At 38.5% G+C, this 9487-nt stretch overlaps 1 pseudogene; it reads right to left on the bottom strand.

The window, feature by feature from the left end:
* Nucleotides 1–8335: 8335 nt before the first annotated feature.
* Nucleotides 8336–8786, bottom strand: LOC123646120 (annotated as a pseudogene).
* Nucleotides 8787–9487: the final 701 nt, after the last annotated feature.

Raw genomic sequence — 9487 nt, 5'->3', positions numbered from 1 at the left:
TTAAATAAGCAGCCATTATCTTTCTATGAATGTAGGACTCAACTTTCCAAATAGGCTTAAAAGCCACAAAACCCAACCAAATAAAACTACAACAACAGTGGCAGCAATAGTAAAAACACAAAATGCCAAACACTTGAAGTTGTAAGAATGGTATGTGTAATGGCTTGTCTGAGAACACCTGCAGAGATCTTTTCTTCAAAGGTTAGGCCACAAGCAAAGGTCCCTGAGGCCTGGGGCCCAAGGTCATGGGTACCAACTTGAAGAATCTTGGATGTGTACATCTTGCCTATTCATTGCAAGGAAGTGTTCTGCAATCGAATGGGGTAGACTTTCTCTCTCCATTGTCTACTCTGTCCTGGGCAGTCCTGGGTGCTTCCTCTGTGTGATGTTCTATAATTGTGCTTTGACCTGTCCTCCTACTGCCCCGCCAGGAAGCCCTACAGGATAGACTTCCAAGCACGTGGGAGGTAGCATGACAGAACAGGAAGAGTCATTATTAGACTAGAGATATTATTTGATTTCCCCTAGGAAATTTATAAGGCTCATTAATTTAAGAAGAATTACTGAAGTGTGATTTTGTGCAAGGCGGATAACCTCTTTGAGCAGGGGTTGCCAAACTTGCTCTGTAAAAGGCCAGATCATAAATATTTCCAGCTTTGTGGGCTACACAGTCTCTGTCACAACTACTCAAGTCTGGCATCATAGCAAACACGGCCATGGACAAAATGTAAGCGAACAGATGCGGCTGTGTTCCAGTAAACCTTTATTTACAAAGCAGGTGCTGGGGGCCGAATTTGGCCATGGATCATAGATAGTTTGCCTTCTTGTTTCTTTGAGCCTTGGGGACCTCACAGGTTAAAAGTGAGGAGGTAGATAATAGTCTCTGCCTATAGCAATGTGTTTGAATCCAATTAGAAAATAAAGATTAATATTTTATTTTTAAACAAACTATGTGTAGAAGTGATTATATGTGGGAGTTGATCATCAGACAGAATTCAAATGTGTTGGGAGATTCACTGGCCTTTCAAAAGCTTAGGCAGATCTAATTTTCTGGTTGAAAGTAAAAATGTTTCCATGGATTTTCTGCCTACCCAATAGTTTTGATGGAAAGGTATTTGTGTGAGTCAACTGTCAATGGGTATGAAAGTTGCAGATAAAATTTCCGCCCCAAATACATGAGAAATAGGAGTGGGAAGCAGGAAGGAGGGGAGGTGTTTGGCCATATGTACCTGGGCCTTGCTAAACGGCCTCTTTCAGAATGAATAATGATTTTGCACAAAGCTATTTGGCTTGGGAAATATCCTTGAGTTATTCTCATCCAAGGTGTACACAGTTTCCTTTGGCTAGCTCCTAGGGTGGAAAGGTTAGCTAAGAATTAGTCACTCAGGAAGGCAGGGAGAAGCGGAACCTTTTGGGAGGCTTGATCTGGGAGGCGCTAGAATGTCCAGGAAGGGAAGCTTGGGATGCAAGAAAACACTGTGAGTCTCGGGTGTTTGGGGTACGTGTGAGTGGCTGTGAACAGCTCTTCTGTTTCCTGGGCTTACATCCAGGGGCCCCTGCTCACACTGAGACCTGCTCACGGAAAAGGAACTGTCAGCTGTTATTAACTGATGGGCTGGTCCTGTGTTGATTTGTCTGATTTAAATTAGAAATCTTTTTTCTTAGATGGCTTGTCAGCTTTCTTCTTTTAAAGTAGTCAATAACAGTGCATGGCCAGAGGATCATAAGCAGCTTGCCCAGCTTTTATATATAACCCACAATCTAATTTTAGAAAGAGAGGTTAGAAAGCTGCCTCTTGTCCCTGTGTTTCACATATGCCCAGATATTAGCATTTAAGTGATTGAAAAGTGGTATCTCTCGGTAAAGCCATGGCTGACATTTTTTATATCCTTAAAAATACCTCTCCCAGAGCAAAGCAAATTGCTCCAACCCCAAAATATAGGCACAGGGGCCCTTGAGATTTGTTTAGGGAGCATGAGAGCATTTCTCTCTCTTTTTTCCCTATAACTTCAAAAGCCTACAACTTAAAAGTGTGATATGGACAAAGAAATTTAATCTATTTTATAGACAAGTTAAAAGTTACATCTCATTTGTCCTGGGAGCCAGTGTGAAAAATCTACGTGGCTTTGAATGAGAAGGAAATGACTGTGGCGTGTGTGTGCTATCTATAGAACCCATAAACACATCCAGACAGGCAAGAGCACCAAGAGAGTGAATTACATTTTTATTTGAATGTATGCCACTTAGAAATGTTCTTTACTATTAATAATAACAAATAAAATGTTCAGAGAATTCTCATTTTCTCTTGCTCTCAAAAACAACCAACTAACCAACCAGACAAAAAAGCAGTATCTCTCAAACTGCAGCCCAGAGTTAGGTAGGTGGGCTAGAACAGGTGGGCATTTCTACTCCACGTGATCATTTGGGTTTCCTCTGTGGTGTTCCGCCGTCACCATCCTATGGTTGTGATCATATGTGTGTGTGTGTGTATACAATATTATAAGAATATACATCCATGTGACTCTGTAAAGATATATTAATTTTAAATGGAAAAACTTACAGCCAATACGCATTCTTTCTGGATATATTTTTCAGCAACAAAATTGTTCACCTCTGATTCACGTTGTCCTTTTTCAAGGGGTGAATCTTTGGCAGGCCCATCCTTACTGAGTCCTCACTTCTTCACAGTAAGCTGCAAAGCTGGTGTTATAGAAGCTGGGTTTCTAAGAACCTCAGTAATGAGCCTGAAGTGAGAGGAAGGAGCTGGAAGCGGCTATGGATAATGAGAAAACCAAACGGGAGGAGAGTCACAGTGACCACAGATAGCTTCGTCTTGTGTAAATTAGGTTTGTTCAGAAGCAACAGAAGCTTGAGTAAACTCAAAGTGAAACACCATCTTCAGGCTCATGTTACCTTCAAAAGCTATTGAAAAAGCTAAAAAGTAACCTAAACCCCTTTCTAATCAGGAATATTCTGTCCAGGTAATGTTGCCAGCAGAAGCTAAATCCTAAGCAGTTCCCTTTTTATTTGTTTATTTTAATTGTCAAATGATAATTGCATATACTTAGGGGGTACAATGTTTTTGATGGTGCTGGTGGGCTTCTTTCATGGGTACACCCACAGGCTTGCCCACCCCTTATTCCAAAGTGACTTGGCTAGAGAAGCTATCTGTGATATTTTGTATTTCTCTGGCATGCCCTGTGTGCTCTCTGTTTCTCACCTTTTTGTATAAACATCACACTTTAAAATCAACAGGGCTTGGGTTTCACTTTACGCTTAAGAGGCACAGCTCTGTAAGATTTTAAGTGAAAGGGTATAGTTTGTTTAAACCTTTTTCAGGGTAAGTTGGAAGGAAAGGTGGTCGCTGGGTGCTCAGAATGACTTATTTTCCTTATGATAAGCTTTGAGAAGCACTTTCATTGGCTGACATATTTCCTGGCAAAACAAACAAAAAAATTAGGCCTATGGGTATTAGGCAAGAGGGAAGAAGTGTGGTCTTTAGAATGAGACAGAATTGGGTTCTGATCTCAGCAATGCCAAATACCAGCTCTTTAATTACTGGAGACAACTAATTGTCCAAGTAATCATTTCCCCTTCCTTCTTTTGAAAAAGAAGAGTGGGACACTTCACTCCAGATTTAGACTATGTTTCTCAGACCCCTTGAATCCAGTGTGGGCAAGTGACTAAGTTCTCCCAAATAGAACGAGAGTAAATATGATACGTGAAATATCAGCATCATCTCCTTAAAGAAAATTGCCAGCCCATCCCCACTTACATTTACTTGTTCGTAGAGGTGGGAACCCTGATGTGGCACTGGGGAGCCAACGTCCACCAAGCTGATGAGGACTGCAGTGCAGAGAATGGTGAAGCAACATCATGGTAGGAACCTGGGTCCCTGAATGATCACATGGAATAGAGCTTCTCAGTGTCCTAGCCCACCTGGCTATCTCTGTACTGTTAATTAAGAGACAATAAAATTGTGTCATGTTTGAGTCACTGTATTGTTTGGTCTCTTTTTTAGAGAAGCCTAGCTTATGTTCTAATTAAAACATTGACTTTGAGAGTTACTTAACCTCTTGCCCCCTCAGGTTTCTCATCTGCAAAATGTGGAAAATACATTGATCATCTTCTTTACAAACTTATTATGAGGATTACACAAATGAAATGAATATTAGTGTATTTATTAAGTGTTCTGTGTCTGCCTAGTACTGTTATTGTTTGTGCATAGAGGTAAGTCTACCAGGAAAGTTCAGATTTTCAAGGTAGATGAGATGAGGGCCTATAATATATTTTATTTTCTCTGTGTGACAGCTAGGGTGACCAACAATCCAGTTTTCCTCAGATTGTGAGGATTTCTGGGAGGTGGGACTTTCAATTTTAAAACTGACATAATTCCTTGAGACAATTCATTAAATTATTGATTTGTATGCTATATATCTGATAAAGGGCTAATGACCAGAATCTACAAAGAACTCAAGTGAATCAGCAAGAAAACATAAAATCACCCCATTAAAAAGTGGGCAAAAGACATGAACAGAAGCTTTTCAAAAGAAGATAGACTAATGGTCAATAAGCAAATGAAAAAGTGTTCAGTGTGCTTAATCATCAGAGAAATGCAAATCAAAACCACAGTGAGATACCACCTAACCCCAGTGAAAATGGCTTTTATCAGAAAGTCCCCAAACAACAGATGCTGGCATGGATGCAGAGAGAAAGGAACACTTACACACTGTTGGTGGCACTGCAACCCAGTACAATCTCTAAGGAAAGCAGTATGGAGATACATACCTCCAAGAACTAAAAGTAGACCTACCATTTGATCCAGCAATCTTGCTATTAGGTATTTACCCAAAGGAAAAAAAGACATTTTATAAAAAAGATACTTGCACTTGAATGTTTATAGCAGGACAATTCATAATCACAAAGATGTGGAAACAACCCAAGTGTCTATCAACACATGAGTGGATTAATAAAATGTGGTATATGTATATCATGGAGTATTACTCAGCCATAAAAAATGGTGAACTAATACCTTTTGTAACAACCTGGATGGTTGTCACTACTAAATTGAAACTTACAGATTAACATTCATGTGCACATATGGTAGTGAAACTCAATGGAAATCAAGCATGTGGGATGGGGGTGGAGGGGTTGGGTAATTCACACCTAATGAGTACAATGCACACTATGTGGGTGATGGACACACTTATAACTTTGACTCAAACTGTACAAAAGCAATTCATGTAACCAAAATGTTTGTACCCCTGTAATATTCTGAAAAAAACAAAACAAAACAAAACAAAACAAAAAACAGACACAATTCCAGGAAAACTGGGCCAAAATGGTCACACTAATTGGAGGCCCAGCATGTGCCTTTTATCCCTGACTTTCAGGGCTAAAACTAAGACCATTCCAGGAAAACTAAAAAGAGTTGGTCATTTTTGTCATAACACACCAACTGGAGAAGTTCATTGAAATAACTGGTAATTCTGAATTTGAAGTAACATGCATTGAAACTCTGTTTCTGAATCTGGTGGGAATTTAACCCACTGATGCCAACCCTACAATTTATATAATTTCTTTTTCTTTGACACACTCAGTGTTGCAGATAAGAAATACTTGTTACCTCTGCTGTGACTAACTAGCTCATTGCCGTCCTGAAGAAGTAGATGCTGTCATTCTTTTGTAGTAAGGAAAAGTAGGCTATAGCAATAAACACATGGTGACATAGTCTTTGGATCCTTTTGGTAACTTTATGACCAAATCTAGTTGATCCCATTGGTGGTTCCACACTTTGGGAAGATGATGAAAATATTGGTTTGCTTTGCTGGGGCAGATTTAGTACAATTATTATGAAGACAGTTTTGTTCAGGGAGGAGAAACCAGAATCTCACTTACTTATCCTTAAGTACTGTGCTTAGTGGGCCACTGCTGTTCATTGCTGATGTTATATCTGAAATTGGATTTTGAACTTATCTACTAGTAAACTGACTTGGTGAGTTATGACTCAGTGAGGACTTAGAGGATAAGATCTAGCTGAGTTTTTCTTACTATGATTCTCTTCAGCTTTTACACATTTCCCATCCTCTCTGAGTATGAAGAGAGTTACAGTTATACTCTAGGTCAGGTCTGAGCTCATCCTCCAGATATGTCTCAATGTCTCCAACAGTAACCTGAATATTAAGCATGTGTATCTTCCATGCTGGAAGGGGAGTGCACTGGGGCAGTAAGGGAGGCCAAGACTGTGCACCCTCTCAAATTGCTATTCACCTTTTGTTCTGGCACTTTTTTGTTGGTCTTTCTAACTTTTATAATAACTTGATGGTGAGATTTTCCAGGATTTACTGGCATTATCTCTGGAAGTACCTGGAAGAAATCTCCATCTTAAGTGAAATCATATGTGAACAATAGCCACTCAGGCAGCGATAATAAAGAACACTATACAATCAATGTCAAGTGCAAAGCCAGGGTTATTGTAGGCCCGACATGGTCACTATTGTTGATTCCATTGGACTGGTTAGCTATAGAGGGTGTCCTCCACCCCTCAATTTCATCAAGCTTTATGCTGGGCCAAAAGAATGGCATTTGTCAAACATAAGAAAGCCATGATTTGTCAAGGATGTGTGTGTTGTAGGTAGGCAGGCAGTCCAAATCTGCCTGGGGAAGAAGTTATCTGACTATATAGACAAGATTGCATTTTCACTGCTAAAAGCTATTGTTTTCTTATCAAATAGATATCTTGGCTATCTTTGCCAAAAAAATCAATGTGATGAAGTGTTGCATATTTTTACAATATTTATCTCTAGCATTATATTGTTATAGCTTTAGTTTATGCAATATTTATATGAGGTAAAGTACTGGTCCATAAACTCACTTTTTTGGGTCAACAATAAAAAGAGTATGATTAGCTACAAAAAGAGAATGCACTTTCTTATAAACTTGCTCTCTTCAAATTCAATGTCAAGTAAAAGCTCTTGGTATAGTAATGGGGCCTTAAACACCACATACAAGATTTATAAGGAGCCCTATATAGCTAGAAACATTTTTTCTTATATTTTGAGGCTTAGGAAGTTCCTGTAAAATTTCCTATTTCAGAAAATTTGAAGTTTCTAAGTGAGACTAATACTCCTATTTCTGGCATTCTGATAATTTTATAAACTTATTGAAAATAAAGAAGCTAAAAAAGTTACAGGGTTGCATAGATCATCTTTGAGAACCTGAAAGAAAAATAGATATTATTTCTTTTTAATTTCATTACAAATGTTTATTAACCAGATGTCTTACTAGCATTGTTTCATGACTTCTGTTTTTCTTATCTCATAGATAAAACAGAGATATAATAATACCGCAAAGGTTTGTTGTGGGAATTAAATGGGTAATGTTTATAAAGTTCTTGGCATGGTATCCAGGATTTAGCAAGAACTCTATAAATGTTTTATATTCTATTATTAATATCATCTTTATTGTTATTGCATCATCTAAAAACTGTGGGGGACATGAAGAGATATCATCAAAGACTTTATATTTAGTTAGTAAGATAGGGCTTAAGCTTGTGAAATTTTCTGTATAATTTGGTGATACCATCCATATGATCCATGTGTGGGCTATATTTCTGGTTCCATGTAAACTATTAATATTGGACTGGGAAAGTCATATTTTAGCTTATTGGATAGACCAGAGAACAGAGATTTGGAGAATGAGGGCAGAGGTTGAATACCCAGAAAGCAAAAAAGGATAGTCACAATCAGAATAAGCAAAATGCAAGACACAGAGTTCGTGGAACAGTATATGGAGAAAATGGGTAGAAAAAAATGAACAGCCAAGTTGGGGAGGTTTACTGGAAAATTTAGGGCAGGTTTTTTTTTTTTTTTCCTTTCTTTTTGTTTTGTTTTCCTCCTTTCATAGATTTAGAGATTCCCTTCTTGGTCTTTGCCTTGGTCTTTCTGTGTCTACTGACTATAGTATACTACTGGAGAGGCTTCATAGAGGAAGTGGGACTCTAAGTGGACCTTGAAAAATGTGAAGAATTTAGACAGGATGAAGAGGAAATAGAATTGCATAACAGGTGGGAAGAAAGTGAGCACTAAATGTAGGAGACAAGTTCTCATACATTTGGGGCTCAACAAGCAGATCAAGGGACTTACATAAGGGAGTTGTGTGATACGTGAGCTGGAGCCATATTGTGGTCAACTTAAACAATCAAGTTTGGATTTTATCATTTGGGTAGAGGAAAAGTATTGGTAAGTGCAAAGACTGATTTCCTCCCTTTTCTCCTTCCCTCCCTCCGCTCCTCCCTTCCTTTCTTAGTTCATGTCTTTTACTCACTAATAAGGAATTACCTGCCTTCTGGTTTGTTGAAGCAGTAGATCAGAGAACATTTGCCGTGATAGTGTCTGTCAAAGGGGCTGGCCCTAAACATTCTAGCACCACATTCATCTGAAGAGCACTTCCAATGAAGATGACTACTTTTGTTATTCTCATTCACCTTACGGTATTTCAAGACAGCCAGGGTAACCTTTCTCTAATGCTTATTCTTAAGAGTGGTGTAAGACTTCTTCCTTTTCTTAGCACATCAACACAAGATAAAGAGTGGACTCCTTTTGAACTTTGTAGTCAGACAGAGAATGTCCATCTTCTAGGTTTCTGCCAGCAAAGGTCAGTTTTTGCTGATCAGGAGGAATTTCTTCCTTATCTTGGATCTTGGCCTTCATATTGTCTATTGTATCCAGGGGTTCAACCTTAAGAGTGATGGTTTTCCCTGTAAGAGATTTTATGAAAATCTGCATCTTGATGTCAGTTCCATCACAGCTGATGGATAGAGAAATTGAAGATTGAAGACTAACTTTCTCCAAGTCATTACTGCTGCTAAATAGGAAGACAGGGCTTGGATCCCAGATGTGTCTGCCTCCAAAGCCCATGCCTTTTTCCATCACCTCTGCTGCCATTGGGAATCTTTTGAATTGATAAAAGTTATACATGAGCTCCATGACCCTGGAAGAGGACGAGTCAAGAAAGAACTGTTAGGAAACTAACATGATAAGTTCAGATGGGCAAAAACACATTTATAAAACTTTCTGACAAATAAATCTCATCATGACAGCTGTGTGAACAGGGGTTATTAATCTTCATGTTACAGTTGAAAAAGACTATACAGTTGATTCTTACTATTCTTGGTAGGTTATGTTCTGTAAAGTCCACAAAGACTGAATTAATGAATACTGTAATAGCTCTTACAGGAAGTATGAGATTAGATTCCTGCAAGTCTCTGATCACATTTTCATCAACTGACCCATACATAACCTCCTTTTATGTATCTTAGAGTTCTGTTTAAAGATGCTTATTTAATATCCATTGTTGATTCATTAACATTGAACTCACAGCCAACAGCACTATATCTCAGGGTAAATGAAGCTTATATAATATGTGTATTTTCTCCGTAATGGACCTCACAGCCTTCTTGTGCTTAGAAACAGTAAGTAGCACTTTA

This window comes from Lemur catta, chromosome 10 (assembly GCF_020740605.2).
Source record: "Lemur catta isolate mLemCat1 chromosome 10, mLemCat1.pri, whole genome shotgun sequence".
NCBI lineage: Eukaryota > Metazoa > Chordata > Mammalia > Primates > Lemuridae > Lemur > Lemur catta.
The sequence above is the reverse complement of the archived record's forward strand: the minus strand, read 5'-3'. Positions and strand labels throughout refer to the sequence as shown.